The sequence below is a fragment of the Myotis lucifugus genome, unplaced genomic scaffold (assembly GCF_000147115.1).
Source record: "Myotis lucifugus unplaced genomic scaffold, Myoluc2.0 scaffold_61, whole genome shotgun sequence".
Classification (NCBI taxonomy): Eukaryota; Metazoa; Chordata; class Mammalia; order Chiroptera; family Vespertilionidae; genus Myotis; species Myotis lucifugus.
Genome location: NW_005871109.1, coordinates 2,502,619 through 2,523,289, shown reverse-complemented (window position 1 = coordinate 2,523,289; position 20,671 = coordinate 2,502,619). Strand labels below are relative to the sequence as shown.

Below are 20,671 nucleotides of genomic sequence, written 5' to 3'. Positions count from 1 at the left end.
AGCAGTTCCTGGTGGGTAGGCATTGCCTAGGGCAGTGTTTGCGTCTAGGATAACATACCTGATAAACATGCCTTTGCATTAGCAAAGGTTCCCCCCTCCCCCCACCACTCAAAACAAAATCAGGCCCAGAGCTGAAACCACAAATCCTCTCATTGTTATTGAGTGAACAGTTGACTGTTAACTATCCTGCACCCGCCTAAGAAAAAGAAGTATATGTCTATCATTTTACTTTTTATCTAACCTCAAAGGTTTCCCCACTTTGCCTTCTCCTGTTTCCCTAATCTATCACCAATGAATTTCATGTAACCCAATTATGCTTCCTCTTTTGATTGTAATGTATAAAATATGATGCAAAGCTGCCATTTTCTGGAGCATTTTATCCATTGAGGTTTTGCTTCCCAGCAATTTGTCGTCAGTTTGGCTTAAACGCATAAAATTTCTCTACAGGTTTGAACGTTTCTTACGTTGACAGCGGCACAAACTCCTTGCTTAGCAGATTGTTTGTTTTTAAGCAGGTTCCTCTCTTTTTCCTCCAACAAACATTTACTGAACTCTCCTATATGCTGGGGACTATGCAAGCAATGCACATTGATGATGAAGGTCAGGGGCTCAGGTGAGCTGACCCTATGGTCTTAGGATGGGTCCCCCCAGAAGTAGACTCTGAGATAAGAATTTGGGTGCAAGCAGTTTATTTGGGAAGAAATCTCACGAAGCGCAGCCTGGGACTGGAGACGTGTGACAGAGAAGTGACCGAGGGACCCAATAGAGCAGTGATGGCGAACCTATGACACGCGTGTCAGAGGTGACACGCGAACTCATTTTTTTGGTTGATTTTTCTTTGTTAAATGGCATTTAAATATATAAAATAAATATCAAAAATATAAATCTTTGTTTTACTATGGTTGCAAAGATCAAAAAATTTCTATATGTGACACGGCACCAGAGTTAAGTTAGGGTTTTTCAAAATGCTGACACGCTGAGCTCAAAAGGTTCGCCATCACTGCAATAGAGGGTAGGTTGATGAGCAGGTTACTGCTGGGGGCACCTGGGGCTCAATCCTGCTGGGGATCTTTGGGACAGACAGAGAGATGGCACACACCTCCAAGATACCCTCCTGCATGGCGAGACATTGGGGCCATGAATCCACCAACTCTTGCCCACCCTTGTTTGAAGGTTGCTCCAGTATCTCCGATACTCTGGCCGGCCCTGTGCATTGTCTGAGCTGCTGGAGCTAGAGAAAACCCGCAGGCAGAGAGTCACAGGTGCCTGCAATAGAGAGCCAGGGGCACGTATGGACACCAGGGCATCTGCTATTCCTCCCCAACATATAGTCATCTCTCCCTCCTCCTCCCGTCCTAACCGCTCTCAACTTTCATTCAGGTGTGCACCTCTCTGCCCTGCAGCCTGTGAGTCTCAGAAGAAGCTGAGCCCATCCCGGGTCCAGGCAGGGGCCCTGACAGGCATGGCCAATCAGCACATTCCGGTCCTCTGGCTGTGGCGGGGGTTCAGGCAGGCATTGAGCCAACCCATTCAGAGTGGATCTTGAGACTCCTGCTTGGAATGCTTGATCAGATACGTTCTCTTTTGGGTCAGGTAGCTTGTGGCAGCAAGAGCTCTTAGCAGTGGCTACAGCGAGGAAAACCAGCCCGAAGACAAAGCCAACACAGAGGAGGGCGGAGCCAAGGGCATCGCAGAGAAAGAGAACTGGGGCTTCTACTTATCTAGACTCTTTCTCTTCTGTTACAGTCTGGTCTCCTCCATTGTGCATGGAGCACGTTACCTGGAAGCCCCGACTCCTGTGGAAAGAGAGAGCTTCTCTCACAGGTGTAGCTACACGCTGATCCCGAAGAAGGAATCTGCTTGGACCATATGCATATCTGTTTGACCCATCACCTCTGGGTGATATGGTTGGTTGGCCGGCCCTGGAGCAATGCCCAGTCATAAGTGAGGAGGGTGTAAAGATCACATTTGGAGTCAGCCAGTTAGATTCACCGCCCCCCCCCCCCCCGCCCGCCATATGCTGGCTCCTGGAGACTTTGGGCCAGTGACTTCACTTCTCCAAGACTCCATTTTCTCATCATTAAGGGGTGGGTGATGATACTATGCACCTCAAAGTGTGGTTGAGAGATATACACACAAGGTTAGTAGTGGAAGTGGCCATGTCCCTAACCTGGAGTTGTTCAAATGATGCCTCTTATGAACTCTAGTTTGTTTTTATTTTTTTTCTTAAATCCTCAACCAAGGATATTTTTCCCCATTGATTTTTAGAGAGAGAGTGGAAGGAAGGGAGGGAATGAGAGAGAGAGAGAGAGAGAGAGAGAGAGAGAGATTGTTTGTCTCCTGCATGCACCTCTTCCAGGACTGGGAATGGAACCTTCAACCCAGATACTTGCCCTTGACTGGGAATTGAACCTGTGACCCTTCGGTGCATGGGCTGACACTCTAACCATTGAACAATACCAGATAGGGCTCAGACCCCTATTTTTTTTAATTCAAAAACTCTTCTATATCATTTACTATGTCCCAGTCACTGTTCTATGCATATATCTCCCTCTTGCTACGCCGGTATCACAGGTGAGGAACCTTCTGCACAGAGAGGTTAAGTCACTTGCCCAAGGTGACCCAGTAACTGGCAGAGCTGGGATTCAAACTCAGGCATCTTGACTTCAGAATCTGTGCTACTAATTACTTGGTCATGATGTCTCTTAGAATAACTGCACTGTACATATTTGTAGGGTGGATACATGATGGATAGACAGGCAGATGAGCTTGAGTGAGTCCCCTCCACTGGCTATCACAGAGAAGAGTACCCCTGGCCTTGCCCCTAGACAGCTGTTCTGTGGAGGGTTCAGGAGCTGGTTCCCTAGCTCCATTCAGTTACTGCAATGGGTTCTGGAATGGGCTTCAGGTTTGCATAAGCAAGAGTCTGCCTAGGTTGCAGGTATGGCTCAGTATGCCATGAGGGTGCACTGTTTTTTGTGGCATCATTTAGTCTCTTGCATCTAGAATTATGCCCTGGGATTTGACAGTTAGCTTTGAGTGTGTGTGTATGTGTGTGTGTGTCTGTGCATCTCACCAGGCTATTTGAAGCGGGGGCTAGAGTTCCTTCATGACCCTGTGTCTCCTCCTCTCCGCTTCTGCACACCCACTCTCTGCGTCTCTCTCTTTGCTCTGGTTGGCACATCACCTCCTGCCTGTAACCTCAGCTCTCCAGCACTGACTTTCCCATCACTGCTGGCAAACACGCCCACCTTTCCCCACAGTGCTGTGGTGCCTCTGAGGGTATTACTGATTTCGACAGGTGCCCTTTCTTCCCCCAACTGCCCCTTGAAAGCCCACTGTAAGTGTGATAGGCCTGGAAAGTTCCTAGAGACCTTTTCTGTCTTATTCACAAAAAACAGTGCATTCTGGGCCTATCCGGCTATCAGACTGGAACGAGGCCCCGGGGATCCCGCTTCTCACACATTCCTGAGTGTTTTGGGGAGGTACCACTGTTCCTACTTCCTGGCTTAGAAAGTCCTTCTCCGAAGATAATTCCCAAGGTGGCCTGGGGCCAGTCAGCGAGGTCACTGGACTCCGTGGATACCAGCCTCTCTCTTCTTTCTGAGAGCCCAGAGCCCTTGGACAGCAGCTTGAGGAGGAAGCTGGTGGGAACCGCTCACTGTTTTTCCCCTTCCTGGTGGAACATCTGCACATGAGGAAGGGAGGGAGTGAGGCACAGGTGGCAACTCTTTTCCCTGCCAACCAAACACTGTGAGAAGCACCCTGGCTTCTCTACAGAACATCTTCGCATCAAGAATCCACTTAGTTCAACGTTTACCTTTCTTTAAGCAAAGTGCTGGGCTGCAGATAAAAGGAAGCCAAGCCCAACACCCCATGTGTCCCTCCTGGAACATGGTGAGGTGGGTAACCAGCGATGATAAAGATTTCATCCCCCACACCCACCCCCACCCCCACCCGGAGCTCTTTTCCTGGGGAGGAGCACAGAGTGGCGTCGAAGCCCGAAGCCCGTTGCTTCCAGCCTGAGATGGAGATATTTTTAGGGATGAATCTGTGCCTTCCTTCTCTCCCTCTCTCCCGCTGATGCGAATGCGGCCATCTGCACCTCCCAGACAACCTTCACAGGCACACATTCACCATCCTAGAAGAGTGGGCTGGGGAAGAGGTTGTTATTAAGTATAGACTCCCGAGTCATGGCATAAGGACTCGGAGTTTGCCTGGCATGCTAGGAGTGGGGCAGAGGCACTGGGAACCTGGAGCCCATTCCTGTACTCTGTGGTCCTCGCAAGTGCCTTCCCGTTTCTGGGGCTCCATTTATTGTTATTTCTTTAATCTATTAAGTGAGGGGCCTAGGTATTTTCTCTAAGGTCTGCTCTCACATTGCATGATCTCAGTTGTATAAACTCCCACAGTCAGAGCCCAGCAGGATATCCCAGGGTTATTGCTTTGTCCAGAGGAGGGGCCTTTGGGACCTCCTGTCTCCAGGCCTCTCCACCCACAGGGAAATGGCCAGGAAGGTGGCTTGTGTGTGGTGGCGACAGGTTCTGACAACTGGCTCCAAGGTCCCAAGGCGTATCTCCCTCTATGCAGTTATGTCCCCATCACCTCCCAGCTTGCCCTACATCTAAAGAAAAGCTCACCTCTCAGCCCTGAGACCCACCCAGCAAGGGTCTTTCTGACCTGAGACCCCTGAGTTAAAAATATTGGGAGTGGAATGACGGGAAGAGGCAGAGGTTCTAGGAACCCACTGATACATATGAGTTTTTGAGCTCTTAGAACTTCTGTGCTGAGCAATGCTATCTCTACAAAACTTGGTTGGGTCACAGTGTTCCTAGAGTAGTCTTAAATTCGTTTAATTTGGAGAACATTGTGCTATAGACAAGGTGGTGGGGGTTATAAAAACTAAAAGTAATATAAAAAAATACAGCTAGCTCCATAGCACCATGTACTTCTGATTATTTATCAGCTGCATTATAAGTTATAGGAACACAGGAACCACATCCAGCTCACAGTAGCATTTGTGCAACGAATGAATAACCTGTCTGCGTTTCCATCGCCAACATGCTTATCTCAGGCCCAGGCCAGAAGCAAGAGGCTTTGTATCCAGTGAGGCCTTGTGCTGGGGGCAGAGGTAACACTTTCCTAAAGCTCCTCTCTGTCTCAGCTTTCCTCTATCACTCTGTAAATAAGGCAGGGCCATGCCCATCTCAACTCCTGTCTCTGACAGTGCCCAGCCCTGAGCTCAATAGTTGTTTGGGCAGCTCAGGCCCCAGAGTGTTTCCTTCAGAAATAGACCTGGCCTGCCCAGCACTCTAGAGGTATGGGCCGGGCTGTAGAGGGCCCAATGGCACCACGGTGAGACATACAAATGGTGGAGTCAGATAGCTCCTGGCTCAAATCCAGAACCTGATACTTATTAACTTGTGCCCTTGACAAGTTACTGTACTTTACCCCGTCTCAGTTTCCACATCGGTAAAAGGGGATGATAAGAATGCATGCCTTACAAACCCATTGTCAGGATTAAGTGAGCCCCAAAGGCCTGGAGTAGAATCACTTGGTAAAGAATCGAAAAAAATATCCGCCCCAGGTTTGATAAAGGCAAACTGCTCTGTGTGTACTTGCCCTGCAAGGGCACATAGTCTTTCCACAGGGTGGTCTGGTGCTATGAAAATTCCAGCAGCCTGGAGTCACAGTACCTTCTCCTGCCCAAAGTCTGCCTGTTCTTCTTCCCACGGCATCAGCTCAGTTCCAAGAACATTTATTGATGCCTATACTGGGCCAAGCCTGTGATGAGCCCTACTCCCAGAGGTGAGTAAGACATGACTTCTGCCCATGGGAGCCTTGCTTCATGAATCACTGCAAGGTGTTTGCTGTATTCACAGTGTGCAAAGCTGCTTTACACCCCTCATAGGCCCCACACCATCTGCACTGTCCTTCCTGTGAATGATGCTCCTGGAGCTGTGGGAGTATGGGCAACCCCGGAAGGGGCAGAGCAGAGATTAAGGTAGCCACTTGATGGCCAAGAGAAGAGGGTTCTTAAGTAGCATAGGGGGTTTGAACCGCCCCCCCCCTGCCCCCCCCCCCCCCGCCCCGCCCTGCTTCCCACCAGCGTTATTCTAAGCAAAGGCAGTCAAGTGAGGGGAAGAACCTATCAGCTAGCAAGCAGGGCGTTCCCTGAAGCCCACAGTGGTCAAGAAGGAAAGCAAGGAGGAGGCCCACAGCCATTCCCCAAGTCCAAAAGGGGACGATGTTGCTTGCTTTCCAGCCGCCTAGGCTAAGGAGCATGAGGCCAGCCCTTGCCTCTCCCTTGACAGTAGAACACCAGCACCTGTGCTTTCATTTCGCAGCATCTCTACACCCCGCCCACATCGGACTCTCCACTGGTCTCAAACCTGTGCAGGTCCGGGTGGGAGCGCCGGTCGGCCGCTCCCTGAGCACCGGCCCAGCTGCAGCCCACGTGCGCCCACAGCTGCCGCGGTGACAGCTGGCCCCACAGGGGCGGAGACGGCCGGGAGCGGGGTGGGGAGTGGGGGGCGGGGCTGGGCTCCGCGCCGCCCTGCTATTGGTCGCAGCCCTCGGGCCGCGCCCCCGGCTGCCTTGTCATAGGCCGCAGCGCCGATGGGGCGGCTCCCAGCCCTGTCCGCCGCGAGGCGCTGAACTGCGGGCGCTCGCCGGGCTAAGCCTGCGCTGGGCGTCTTGCTCGCTCCCAGCTCCGCAGGCGGCCTGCGAGTCCTGACCGCTGCGCCGGAGGCCGAGGTGAAGGCAGGAGCTGGCCCTTGGCTCCGTGGCCAGCAAGGCTGTCGGTAAGGCGGACGGCGAACGGCTCCGAGGTGGGCGGGCGGACAGGCACGGCGCGGGGGACCGTGCCAGCCGAGCCTGGACTCCGAGTCCTCGCCGGCGTCCGGGAGGGTCAGGTGCGGCCGCAGCATCTCCTGCCTCAGACCTACTGGGCAGCCGGCGAGCAGGTGGCGCTGCCCAGGAGGCCGGGGCTGCACCGACCCCTCTCTGAACGGCTTAGGACGAAATAAAAGCCTCCCATCGTGCCCGGAACTACCTCTTACTCTGCTCGCCAACACCCAAACCCGGCCATTCTAAGCCTAGCAAAACCCCAGCCGTCAACACTGAGTGGGCGCAATGCGCCGGCGGTGCTGACTGCCACCAGGGCGGGCGGGAGATTATCCGCAAACTCAGCTTCCCACGATTTGGGCTCCGCGCCTTTCACGCTCTCTCCTGGCTTTTCACTGTCTCCCCCATTCCCCCCTCCCCCCACAAGGTTCCCCTCCCTCCTTAACAACAGGAAGTTAAGTTGGGCCAAATGTCAGTGGCCCCGCCGCCTGCGGGCTAGGACCGGGTCTGGGGCCATGGCGTGGCCCAAGGGGCCGCGCCGCTGTCGTCCCCAGCAGCCGGCGCTCACCCCAGGCCCAGGAGGACCCCCGCCGCGCGTCCGCGGCGCCCGCCTGGCCTGCCCTTGGAGAGATGCAGGGTCTTGCCCGCAGCCTCAGCCGCCGCTGACCTGGTTTCCAGGCTGGAGTCCGCGGGGTTAACTTTATCCTGGGCTCGCCTCATGGCCGTGGCCAAGCTGGGAAGGGCTTTTGCTGGACGGGGAAGAGGCGTGTTGAAACCAGAGTAAACGTGTGCCTCCCTCCACATTGTTTATTCTGAAGCCTGGGTTCTGAAAGCCAAAAAGCTTCCATTCCGAGGTGTGTTCGGCTCCACGGGGGCCCTTCGGCTGCACGCGGCCCCTCTTGCTGTCTGTCAGTCTTGCCTGCCCACTGCAGTCCTCAGTGGTTCAGGTGAAGGGCGAAGTCACTAATCGGCCCCCTTCTGGGGAGGTCCCTCGGGAACGAAGCCAGAGGCGGGTTGGCCCTCGAATGTTTGCATGTGGGGGGCCGGGGGGGGGGGGGGGGGGGCGCCCTGGCACCTGCACCAGCTCTGCTCCCGTCCCTTTCCCCGGGGAAGTGAGCCCAACAAGTGGACCTCAATCCTCCAGGGCAGCTCACCTGATGCTCCGGAGACTAATTGCAGCAAAAATGGACCTTTAGGCAGAGAGAAGAAAGATTTATTAAGTCCTGGCTGGGAGACAGGTCCTGCCCTGTGGTGCTTGGTGCAGTCAATTTCGTGATTACTCTCCAAACACTCAGAGTTTTACCCTCCTCATCTTAGAGATGGGGAAACAGTCTCAAGTAGGGTGACTGCTCATGGTCACACAGAAAGCGGCCGAGCCAGGATTCAAACCCAGCTTAGCTTTGCCAGAGCGAAGACTAGTGTTCTTGCTGTTGCCCTGTGTCTGTGGAAGGTGGGCGCCCTGCTGCATGGCCCTACTGTGTGCTGACTGGAGGCTCCTGGCCTCTGAAAAGGTTCTGCCAGCGATTCAGGGGATGCTTCTTTGGTGAAGCACTTGAACTGACTCGGGTTAGCCCAGATGGTTCAGCCTGCAGATGCCTTTGCCCACCCTGTCCTCCAGTCAAGGGTGAGGGCTGGTGTTTGTCATGCTGTGATGGGAAGGGATTGACTGGTGTTCGGAGCTATCTGGGGGCAAAGCTTGCCTATGCCATGGACGGGTCTCACCTCTGAGAGTTGGCTTCTGGGATGGTCTAAGAGAATTGTTAGCTGAAATAACCTCTACCTTAGGACTGATTCTAGTTTTGTTTTTATTTATTTTTTTTGGAGGGGGAGGGCAGGTGTTGGAGTATACCAGTTATGATTATAAGGTGATTGAGAGTTACAATCTGAACATACCTTCATAAAAAATGACATCACTTTTTATTTCTATCTCCTTCCTTCTTTAGGGCTAGGGCTCTGGCTTTCTGCTTATCTCTCTTTTAAAGAAAGTCATGATTAGCTTACTACCAACCAGTTACACTTTATTTATTTATTTATTTATTTTATATCTCCAGGGAGGGGCCTGAAACTAAGAGAGTGTGTGTGTGTGTATGTGTGTGTATGTATGTGTTAGGGGTGGCGACCTTGTGAAAGGCTTTTTCTTTTTTAAAATATATTTGTATTGTTTTTAGAGAGGGAGAGGGAGAGAGAGAGAGAAATATCAATGATGAGAGAGAATCACTGATTGACTGCCTCCTGCACACCCCTACTGGGGATTGAACCCACAACCCAAGCATGTGACCTTGGTCAGAATGAAACCTGGGACCCTTCAGTCTGCAGGCCAACGCTCTATCCACTGAGCCAAACCGGCTAGGGCATGAAAGGCTTTTTAAAAATTTTAATTACAGTTGACATACAATGTTATATTAGTTTCAGGTGTACAACATAGCGATTAGACATTAATATACCTTATAGAGTGATCACTCCAATGAGTCTAGTACCTACCTGACACCATACATAGTTATTGCAATATTATTGACTATATTCCCTTTGCTGTACTTTTTAAATAATGTGGCTATTTTAATAACCCAAACAGTTACACTTTAGCATACATCAGCTTAGGGACTAAGGCTGGTTGTAGCTCTGGTCATTGGAAGCCCATTCCCTGCAGCTGTAAGGAGCAGAGGAACAGGTCCAGGCAATCCCTCTCTGCCTAGGATTGGCTTGTGTCTCTATTCTCTCCACCATGTCTACACCCCCATCTGGGTGTGCCTCCCAGTCATGGGCCTGGCCCTTTTACCCCCTGCCACTGAAGGGTAGAGGTTCTGCCATCTTGGTGGAGAGACTTGACCCTGGAGAGAGGGGTGGGATATGGGTGCAAGGAGGTTTGGACTGAACATTGCTAATCTTTGAAGTCCTCCCCAAGCTAAGGGCCACTGGTGTTTAGAGAGTCAAGAAATGGAATACTGTTCATTGTGCTGGGACTTTTTATCCTTTATGTCATTAGATCCTCACATTAACCCTTGGAAGAAGTAAGTAGGGTTATTCCCATTTTGCAGATGAGGAAACTGAGACTCAGAAAGGTTAAAACTTGCTCCTATCACACAAGCTAGTGAGCAACCAAGCTAGGATTCTGGCCTGGTCTGTCTGAGAGAGGCCTGTGCGGTGAATTAAACACTAAGGGAAGCAGGAACACTTTGTGGCATCCTCTGGGGCCATCCTCTGTGGCCATCCTCTGAGTCCATCCTCTGGGGCCATCCTCTGTGCCATCCTCTGGGGCCATCCTCTGGGGCCATCCTCTGTGGCCATCCTCTGGGGCCATCCTCTGAACTTGGAGGTTTGGTGAGTGCAGCTCCCCTGCTGTGCTCACTGTTTCCCACCTTATATTGTCAGTCCGCACTTCACATTGTTGATGAGTTCTGCGACTTTACGTGAAATGATATATAATGAAGCCAACTTACCATAGGCTAATTGATATAAGCGACAGTTAGGTTTCTCCGTCATCCCATCAACGTTATAATGAGCCAACTTTTAATGAAACGACATTATTCAAGGACCTGCTGCAATTATTTGTGAATGTGTCATTAAAGATACTCATAAACTTGGCAGGTTTATTTTCTGGTTCTCACTAATCCTCTTTGCTCTGTATTCCCTCAGTGTTTATGCGTGTCTTTATTAGGATATCCACCATAAGGTATTGCAGTCCTCTATTTAAAGATGTTATGAATATTTTCAAACAGAAAAATGGAGAGAATAGTACAGTGAGCCCCATATGAACATTACCCAGCTTCAACAGTCATCAAGATTTCAAGATTATGCCAAGCTGGCGCCCCCCCTCACCCCATCTCCTCTCCCTTTCTCTCCTTCCCTTTCCTCTTCTTTTTTTTCTTCCCCTGTTCTTTCTTCCTGAGGTATTTTACAACAAATCTTTGATATCATGTCATTTTGCCCCTAAATAATCTAGTGTATATCTATTTTAGAAAGAACAACCTCTTTTATACCACATTGCCATTATTGCATGTAATAGAATTAGCGGTAATTCTTTGGTCTCACCTGTCCATACTCAGATTTCCTTGGTTGTTTGAATCAGGATCCAGACAAAGTCTGTGCTGCATTTGGTTGTTAGTCCCTTTATGCCTATTTTAACCTGGAGCAGCCCCCACCACCCCTTTAGTCAGCCATTAGTCTTTGTTTTAAGTGCCCATCTCCTCCACTGGGCAGTGAACTTCTTGCGAGTGGAGTTGGCTTCTCTGCCATGCGGATCCCCAGCACCCTGTCTGAATGGGGCAGAGGCCGCCTGAGCATCTATCTGCCCAGTTGTGTCCGAGCTACTCAGGAAGTGCGTTTCGAATGAATGAACCCCGTCATGGTTTTGTGTGGCTGCCTGTGTTTAGATAAGCGGTTAAAAAAAAAAAAGATGACTTGCTTGCATGTGGACTTTCCTCAGCATACATCAGTCTGTAAACATCCTGAAACAATAAAATGATTTGCTGTGCTCACCCGAGCCCTTCTGGTTTGTGGTGGGGAGCCCAGGCAGCCACATTTGTGCCCTGATCAGCAATGAGGTCATTTCCGCCCGAGCTATGAATCCTGACTTACTCAGCCACAGGGATTACCGCGATCTGACCCAGGCCCTTGGCATTTGGGCTTCGGGGAGAAGGCTGTCCACTTCTCTCTTTGTCCTCTCTCTGGACGGCACTCCTTCCCTGGTGCCTTCAGGAGCCGTCTCTAACCTGCCTCACACCTGGGCGAGTTGTGCAGCCTTTCTCAAATCATTCCGCACCTGCAGCCGGCAGGTCATGACAGAAAATGAACGCCTGAGCTTTCAGTGTGTCGTCAGAATTTGGGGCGAAGAGATAGTACCTCCTTGTGGGAGTCCTAATGAAGGGGACCAGAGGCTCAAGACGGGAGGGAAAGGTGTGCTTCCTCCCCTTGGTAATGAGCTTCACACCTCATTCCCTGGGTTCCAGCCCTCAAGGTGCTTTTGACCCACCCACCAGGACCTGTGTCTGCAGGCAGCCCTCAAATGAGGAGGTTCTTTTTCTCTTCCCTCTCCTCCTCGTCCTCCTCCTCCTCCTTCTCCTCTTCATCATTTTTCTCAACAGTAAACAGTCTTTCCCACTAGGCAGAAGTAGAATAAAATGTTTTGTCTTTCTCTCCGGATGGCAAGGCTAGAGTTGATCCCCCCTCCCCCCCCCCCGCCCCTTTATCTTTTACTTCTCCAGAACTTTTCCAAAATTTTTATAATAAAAATATTTTATTTTTCTAATGGAAAACCCAAATACTTGTGTGTGTTTTTCTCTTTTAAAAAACAGACCTTCCTTCAACTGATTTGGATGGTAGACAAAATTATACATGCATTTGGCACAACTTATAGTGTGGATGAGGTCACAGAGCCATTGGAATTTTGATATTTACTTACTTTATTGTGTGATATTATTTTATTTTTATTTTTTAAAATATATTTTATTGATTTTTTTACAGAGAGGAAGGGAGAGGGATAGGAGTTAGAAACATCGATGAGAAAGAAACATCGATCAGCTGCCTCCTGCACACTCCCCACTGGGGATGTGCCTGCAACCAAGGCACATGCCCTTGACTGGAATCGAACCCGGGACCCTTGAGTCCGCAGGCCGATGCTCTATCCACTGAGCCAAACCGGTCAGGGCGTGTGATATTATTTTAAAGAACATCACTGGCCTTCCTAAACGTTAGGAAGTAAACAAAGCTGCGGCATAGGAGATGGGAAGCTATGATACCCGTGTGGCCTCACCCTCTCTCCCATTCGACTTCCTCCCTTTTCTTCCCGAGAATTTCATGTTATTTCCCCAACATGAAATTGCTCTAATGTTAGGCTCCTGATTCTGATTTCTTTTTTTATTCAGGGAGGCTGAGATTCAGAGGAAGACAGTATGACATGCTGTGTTAAGACAAGGCTGGCAGGACCAAGCTTCCGGCTCTGAGGGCCCACCCTCTCCCTTTGGGCAAGTGCCCGAGAGCCAACCAGCCTGGTCACCTCACTTTGGGGGGCTCTGACCCCTCCCTCCACCATGTTTTGTTTTCTTCCCTGCGTCCTCCCCAGAGGTAGAAAACATGGCTGTGCTGGGCTGATAAGGCTCCTCCTTTCTAAAGCGAGGACCATCTGGTCTCGGGAACTCAGAGCTGGCGGGGTTGATAGGGGACGTGGGCCCTCTGGTCACAACCAAACCTCATTGCATCACCATGGAGTCTGGCGTTTGAGATGTTTCCTTTCTCTGTCAGCTACTGAGCAAGCGTCTATCCCTGTGTCCCAAATGAAGAGCCTTTCGTAGATATCAGGTGTGGTATCATTTCTTAATTGCAGCTGCTCTGTACCCATCCATGCATCTAAATATTCCTACAGTTCATCTCAGAAAAACCTGCCCATCTCCATGGCAGCTCACAGGGAGTGGTGCGGGTAGATGCTGCTGATGTTCTTAGGGTTGGAATTTTTAGTGTGTTCCTTTAAAAAAATTTTATTGATTGATTGATTTGAGAGAGAGAGAGAGAGAGAGAGAGAGAGAGAGAGAAATCAATTTGTTGTACCACTTATTTATGCATTCATTGGTTGATTCTTGTATGTGCCCTGACCAGGGATGGAACCTGCAACCTTGACATATCGGGACGATGCTCTAGCCAACTCGGCTTCCTGGCCAGGGCTTTTAGTGTGTTCTTTATTTGCACTTATGTTTCTCTTCTCTGAGAGTCGGGGTAATTCCCCACCCTAACCCCCTCCTCCCAAGGGCTCTGTAGCATTTGCATTTCTTCCAAGGCTTGGTCAAAATTGTCTCTGGGGAATCCAGAGGTAAAGGCAGGCCCAAGATCAGGGCCTTGTTTCCTGCTGGTTTGGGACTTAGGTTTTGCTCCTTCCTGGGCAGTCAGGGATGCCCAGTGCAGATGCCCGTTCTGCTGGCTGCAGGAGGAGCGTGGCAAGGAGCTGGACGACAGCTCCTGGTCCCTGAGCTGCCAGAACAGCAGGCCTCGGGAACATTTGCAGGCCTGAGCTCCTGACACACCCAGTCCAGAGGCCCAGGAGACAGGAGTGGGAGTCCAGGGACATCCCGTTCTGGCCTTGCCATGTGGTGTCAATGTGTTAAGATATGACAACGACTGTTTTGCTCTCATGACTCTGAATGTCTGGCCTTGGCTACTTATTTGAGTTCTGATTGTATCTGATAAAGATTTGCAGGATTTCAGGGTTTAGCCTGTGCTTGGGACCAGGAAGATGAGGTGTAGTGGCAGATGAAGAAGTGCCTGGAAAAAATGTAGTTGGGACTTTTGGTCACTAAGGAGAGTTGCTCCCTGGAGCAGAGTAGGCACAGGGTCTGCCGGGAGCACTCTGTTGGACAGCTGTTGTCCCCAGAGAAGCAGAATGAGGGGCTGAGGTATGTTATGTAGGGTTCATGGTTGCTATGAAGTCGGGGTGCTGACACCCACTATCAGGACAGCAGGGCTTTTGCACAACTTGAAGGTGATAAGAGTCAGGAGCTCCCTGCTTGGAGGAGGGAGGAATCTGACAGCCGGATGAAAGGGAAAACTGAATAGAGGAATAAGCAGGGGGTCTGGAGGGCCTCTTTCCAGACCCTCCGAGAGAGGAGTCATTCTCTTTCCTCAGAAAATGTCCTGGGGGGCTCCTGCAACCAGATGGGGCCTCGGGGACTGTGGGGTCCATGCTGAGAGAGCTCAGCCATCTGCCTGGAGTTGCAGCACATTCCTGTTGTGAAGGAAGGAAGAGGCTCTGGATGCAGTCTCAGACTTCCTCTTGATTCCAGGCTTGCTGCAGCCAGGAGACCCAAACGTTCCTGCTTGGTCCAGGTTTTCACCTCCAGCTTGGGTGGGTCTGTTTACTTATATCTGACATTTGGACTCTCTTAAAAAATGACTCACCTACCTCACCTGCATAAATGCATATTACTCAACCATACACAGCTGCATAGATGCATGGTACTCACCCCACACACCTGCATAGATGCATAATACTCACCCCACATACCTGCATAGATGCATGGTACTCACCCACACACAGCTGCATAGATGCATGGTACTCACCCACACACAGCTGCATAGATGCATATTACTCACCCACACACACAATACACTGATGCATGTAAAAAAGTCACTAAATACAAAGGGAATTCAATGAAAAGTAAGTCTTTTTTCTTCCCATGTCTTCCAGCCCTCAGTCCTCTTCCTCAAGTGGCATCTGGTGTCCCATTCTCCTGTGGATGCTTCCAGAATGAGTTGAGACATATCTTTATACCTGTGTTCCCCTTTGTGCCTCTTCAGGCCTCCTGGGGAGCAATCAGGATGTGAAACAACAGGGCCCACAGGGCTGCTGAGACTCAGCATTTGCTTGAATTAGCCAAAGCTCAATCATCACCCTGCTTTGTCACCGCTCCCCTTTAGGAATATCCTTGCGTTAGATTTGTGGGGATAGAGAGTCTGGGTCTGAGGAAAACCTCAGAGGAATGTTCTGGATGCATGTGACAGAGGCAGAAGCAAACAAACCAATGTGCTGAGAGAGACCTGGCTTCACATCCAAGCCGAGTTGCCTTGGGCAAGTCAGTGAACCCTAGTATTGTAGTCTGTAAAAAGGAGGTATTTATACCGATCTCAAGTGCAGAGATGAAATTAAAATATCTGTGAAGTGCCCGGTTTACATAGGCACTGCAAAACATCAGTGTTTTTTGTTTTGTCTTTCCCTGCGTCTAAAGAGTGACCCATTTTCAGAATGAATGACATTGGCATGGAATCCTCTGGGTGACTTCCCGGAAGTCCTCACAGGGGGTCCCTGAGCTTTATTCCCTTGCGGAAGGCAGCCAGTCCTCCATTTTCTACCAAGTTTAACTCTTTCCCATCACCTTCTCCTGCTTGTGGGGAGCCCAGCCTCCATCCTCCCCAGCCTCTCAATACCACCTCCTTCTCTATCCCTCTGTCCTCCCATCCCCCAGCCGCATTAGTGAGCAGGATGCTGTGGCCACTTGGGGAGGACTCCGGGCTGTTTATAGCCATCTCTGGGGTGTTTATGTTGTAATCTCTTCGGAAGCTCCTAGCAGATGTCTGTTTATTGCTGCAACTTCATCTTTATCTTCAGCATGAAAGAAGAGAGGAGCTGTTTCTCAAAACCTTTCTTTGGCATGGCCACACAATACAGCCTAGACTGCCTCCCCGGGTTTCATTCTTCATCATTCTTGCTCTCTACCCATTCTGAAGCCCTTCAGATCCGGCAGAGAGACCTTATATGTCCTGATTTTAGGGCAGCACTTAAATTTGGCAGGCAGTTGTAATCTCTTTAAAAGGTAGGTCAGAGAAGCAAACGCAACCAGCTGACTTGTCTTTTTCTGGGCTGGGACAGATGGTGTGAATGAGAGTAGCATTTCTGTGTCCATAGAAACCAACACCTTCCCCCACGTCTGCCCCTTCCCTCCACCCTGCATGCTGCCTGCTGATTGGCTGGGAGATCTTTAGCGGTTCCTTTCCCTTTGGACTCAGGGAGGCTCAAGGTAAGGAGGGAGTGGAACAAGGGTAGTTGCAAACGTGCTGACCTCCGGGGAGTGAGGGAGAGGTGAGGCCGTGAGCCACAGAATCTTGATGTCAGATTGGAAGGGGCCTCCGGGGTCCTCCAGATCTCACTCCTGCACCTTGTGGTACCTACAGGGAAACTGAGGCTCAGGGTGTTCTTGATACTGAGCAGAGGCCTGGGAGGTGCAGTGCCTTGTTCAAGGTCACCCAGCCAGGTCTCAGTCAGGTCTTTTCTCCATCTACCATTTCTGCCCTGCCAGGACCCTGTGATCTGTCTCCAGCTGCTCTGCCTGCAGTTCTGAAGGACAGAGCCCACCCCCTAAACCCCTTTCTAACTGCTCTCCCATTCTTTGAATTTAGGGTGTATACACTTGTAGCACTTGGTTTGTACAACAATTTGGGGCAAGGTCTTTTCTTTTCGAAAATACCGTTCCCAGAGCCTTGGGGTCTGAAATTCCTATCTTTGTTTTTAGCCATTGTTTCCAGAGGGCCTTTTAAAATATATATACTTTAACTAGGAAGGACAACAGATAATAGTGTATCTCTGATTGTCTGTCAGCTGAGAGCTGAACCTTGAGAGAATGGGGGATGAGTTCTCTGGGAATAGGTGGAGGAGGGCATGAGGAAAACTTGTAAATAGGGTGCTGTCAGGGCAGGCATGGAGTACCATGGCCAAGGCTCCTGAGCTCACAATGCACAATGTCCATGCTGGGGGCCTGCGATGAATGGCAGGAACAGAGTTAATCTAACGCACAGAGGGAGGTGCATTGGACGAGCTCACTGATGCCTGCACTTCAAGGCAGAGTATGCAATGTGCGTTGGAGAGTTGCATAGTGTGGGGAATCAGGGGAGACTTCCTGCAGGAGGTGGCACTTGGTCATTGAAATGGGCCTAGAGCAGCCGTGGGCAAACTACGGCCCGCGGGCCGTATCCGGCCCGTTTGAAATGAATAAAACTAAAAAAAAAAAAAAGACCATACCCTTTTATGTAATGATGTTTACTTTGAATTTATATTAGTCCACACAAACACTCCATCCATGCTTTTGTTCCGGCCCTCCGGTCCAGTTTAAGAACCCACTGTGGCCCTCGAGTCAAAAAGTTTGCCCACCCCTGGCCTAGAGGATGGAAGGACTTCCATAGGCAGAGATGGGCAGAGGTACAGCACAAAGAGATGTGGGAAAGTGAGGTAGGTTCAGGGTGCCACATGGTGAAAACATGGGTCTGCCTAGGGAACCCGTGGGAGCTGAGGCTGGAATCAGGCCAGCCCTGAGTGCTGGGTGGGGACATGGCCCTAACCCACAGGCAGTGGGAAGTCATTGGAGATGGATGGTCAGAGCTGTCCTTCAGGCAGATCAGCTTGTGGGGGGAGTCAGGGTGAGGGATCTGTCAGGAGGTCCGCACTGCCCTCCATGCTTTGGATGTGTCCATCGACCAGACAGCAGCTGTTGATCAGGACCAAGGAGGGAGTGGGGGATGGGGGCTGGGGCATGGGGGTCAGGTAAGGTTGGGTCCCAGTAAGGCCTCATCAGTGTGCTGGTTTTGCCTGCAGCCCTCTGTGTGAGGAGGGTCAGAATGAGCAGTCCTATATTTCTCTTTAGAAGGAGGACAGACCACTTGGAACTCCTCAGTTAGGGTCTTAGAAGATGGGACGTCTGTCCCTTTCTGTGCCACCAAGGGTGCCTACTCTGAGCTCTGGCAACTCCGTCCTCTGTAGAAAATGGTTACTGCCCTGCCCTTCATCATCTTGCTACAGGCTGAGCCTTCCTCGATGATCATTCCCCTTCCTCAAGGTCAGTTTGAGGGGAATGAATAGACCAGTGATGGCGAACCTTTTGAGCTCGGCATGTCAGCATTTTGAAAAACCCTAACTTAACTCTGGTGCCGTGTCACATATAGAAATTTTTTGATATTTGCAACCATAGTAAAACAAAGACTTATATTTTTGATATTTATTTTATATATTTAAATGCCATTTAACAAAGAAAAATCAACCAAAAAAATGAGTTTGTGTGTCACCTCTGACACGTGTGTCATAGGTTCGCCATCACTGGAACAGGGAGTTAGGTGCTGAGCCCCAGTGGGGGTGAGTACCCATGGATCAAGAGCAGGAGTTACCTGCCTGCATGTGGATGAGACACCCACCAAAGCTAGGACGGGACAGGAATCCAGGGGCCTCCCTCTTCCTTTGTCAGAATGGGTTCTGCAGGCACCAGATGCTCCAAGTGTTGTGGGCCATGATCTGAAATGATGGATTCTCCCGTCTGTGGTCTCTTAAGTACCTGAGTATCTCCTGCAGGGGGTCCTGCCCTGGGTCTCTGGTGCACACTTGGAGTTCATGTCCCCAGCAGGAGGAACTTGAGCTTACTGGTGGACCCGGGCTGGACTGCTCCTCCTGTCACCTCCCTGATGGCTCCCCATGGCTTCTGGCATTTGGTTCCAGTGTTTCCTCCTTAAGCCACCGAGACTGAGTCTAATTTCTCCTCCACATGACAGCTCTTTGGACACTGTTTTTAAAAATCAAATCTCTGATACCATCAGTTAGAAGCTGTACCATTATTTTATTTGTAAGAAAGAAAAAGTGCTTCCAATTCAGTTGTGCAACCATGCCTTGTTATCACTTAACATGTTTATTTTGTATTTACCGAAAGCGTTCTTTTAGAGCTTAGACCTACGTCAGTGGTTCTCAACCTGTGGGTCGCGACCCCTTTGGCGGTCGAACGACCCTTTCACAGGGGTCACCTAAGACCATCCTGCATATCAGATATTTACATTACGATTCATAACAGTAGCAACATTACAGTTATGAAGTAGCAACGAAAATAATTTTATGGTTGGGTCACAACATGAGGAACTGTATTTAAAGGGCCAGAAGATTGAGAACCACTGACCTACGTCTTCATTCTATATCACTCTTGCATGTACATAAAAAGGAAAATAAACTGGTTACGGCATTTCTTAAAACTTTTTCACTTTCAGAACCCAAATCTTCCAAATCACTTTTTGACCCAGAGTCACCCATGTGTGTTTTGTACATTCTTATGTTCTGGTGAAGTAGTGATGTCTGTCTTAATCTCTATTGTCTCTGGATTTTTTTCTAACTTCTGGTGCTCATTCTGTAAGTTTCGATGGTGTTGCTTTCTTTACTTTTATCAGAAGGTATCCAAGGAGGGTTTTATAGTCAGCAGCCAGGACTCACATTCCTTCCTGACATGGTCCTTAAATGCTTGGCCTCCTGAAGTGTGGAAGGCGGCAGTTGTCTAGATTTGTCAACAGTCAAATTTCCACACGACAATGGAAATGAGGCAATGACAACTGCGCCACAGCTGCATCCGGGCCCCGAGGGATTGTTAGAGGTCGGGGGGATTGTGCGATACAGTCTGCTTTCAGACATTTTATCACTGAAAAAAGTTGCATCTTCTAATTAGTGAAATATAATATTTAAAGACAGCCCTTTTGTTCTCTCTTGAGTCTTCTTTCAGATTAACAACCTATGATGTAGGCTCGCTTGGGTCTTTTGACCTTTCCTTGGTTCTCCTCTGAACAAAATCCAGTTTGTTCATATTCTAATACAGCGAGGGCAATACCCAGACCATATATGGTATTTGTGGTGTGACCACAGCAGAGGAAGGGAGCTGTCACCTCCCTAGTTTAGGTCATTCTACTCCTCTTAATGCAGCCCAAGATTGCATCAGCTTTTCTGGCAGCCACACCACCCCATTTTTGCTGACATTATTGCTGACCAGATCTATTTAACACGTGGTGTTGTTGGGAAGCTGCTTCTCCCCTGGCCTAGAATGTGTGTGGCTTTAGAATTTAAAGGCAGAGCCTCTGTTTTGTTCACACCTGACTCAGAACAGCCATGCCTGTTGAATGTCAAGTTGTTCACTTCAGTGCAGCCCTGTTCTGTTGAGCTCCTTCAGGATCCTATTTGTGTGCCTTCCATAGCATCACCCACTTCACTGATAGAATGCTTATCAGGAGCGAGGCCTCTGGCACACTGCTCGAGTCCTCCCCTCAGGTGACATGATCTTTGATCGGCTTACTTTGGGAAAGGTAGTCCCCTTGCCTAAGTCTCGGCCCTTTTGCTTTTCTGACCTGTGACCGGACGCCTTCTTATATCCAGGTGTGCCAGTTCCCATGGACCACCAAGCGTACTATCACAGAACGAGGTGATGTCCTTGACCCCACATGCTCTGTTCCCAGAGGTCTGCAGCTGCTTTCAGGCGCCCCTGCCTGCCCCGCAGGGATTCGGTAGACACTTCAGTCACACCTGCAGGTTTCCACGCCCTGGACCAGGACACCTGGTCAC

At 50.0% G+C, this 20,671-nt stretch overlaps 1 protein-coding gene across 1 annotated transcript in view; it reads left to right on the top strand.

Moving 5' to 3' along the window:
• Nucleotides 1-6,628: 6,628 nt before the first annotated feature.
• The window catches only part of MICAL2 (microtubule associated monooxygenase, calponin and LIM domain containing 2), a 140,477-nt gene continuing 126,434 nt past the window's right edge, over nucleotides 6,629-20,671 (top strand). Inside the window, 1 exon segment of the mRNA XM_014456602.2 lies at nucleotides 6,629-6,803. The gene's annotated coding sequence lies outside the window, so the exon portion shown is untranslated.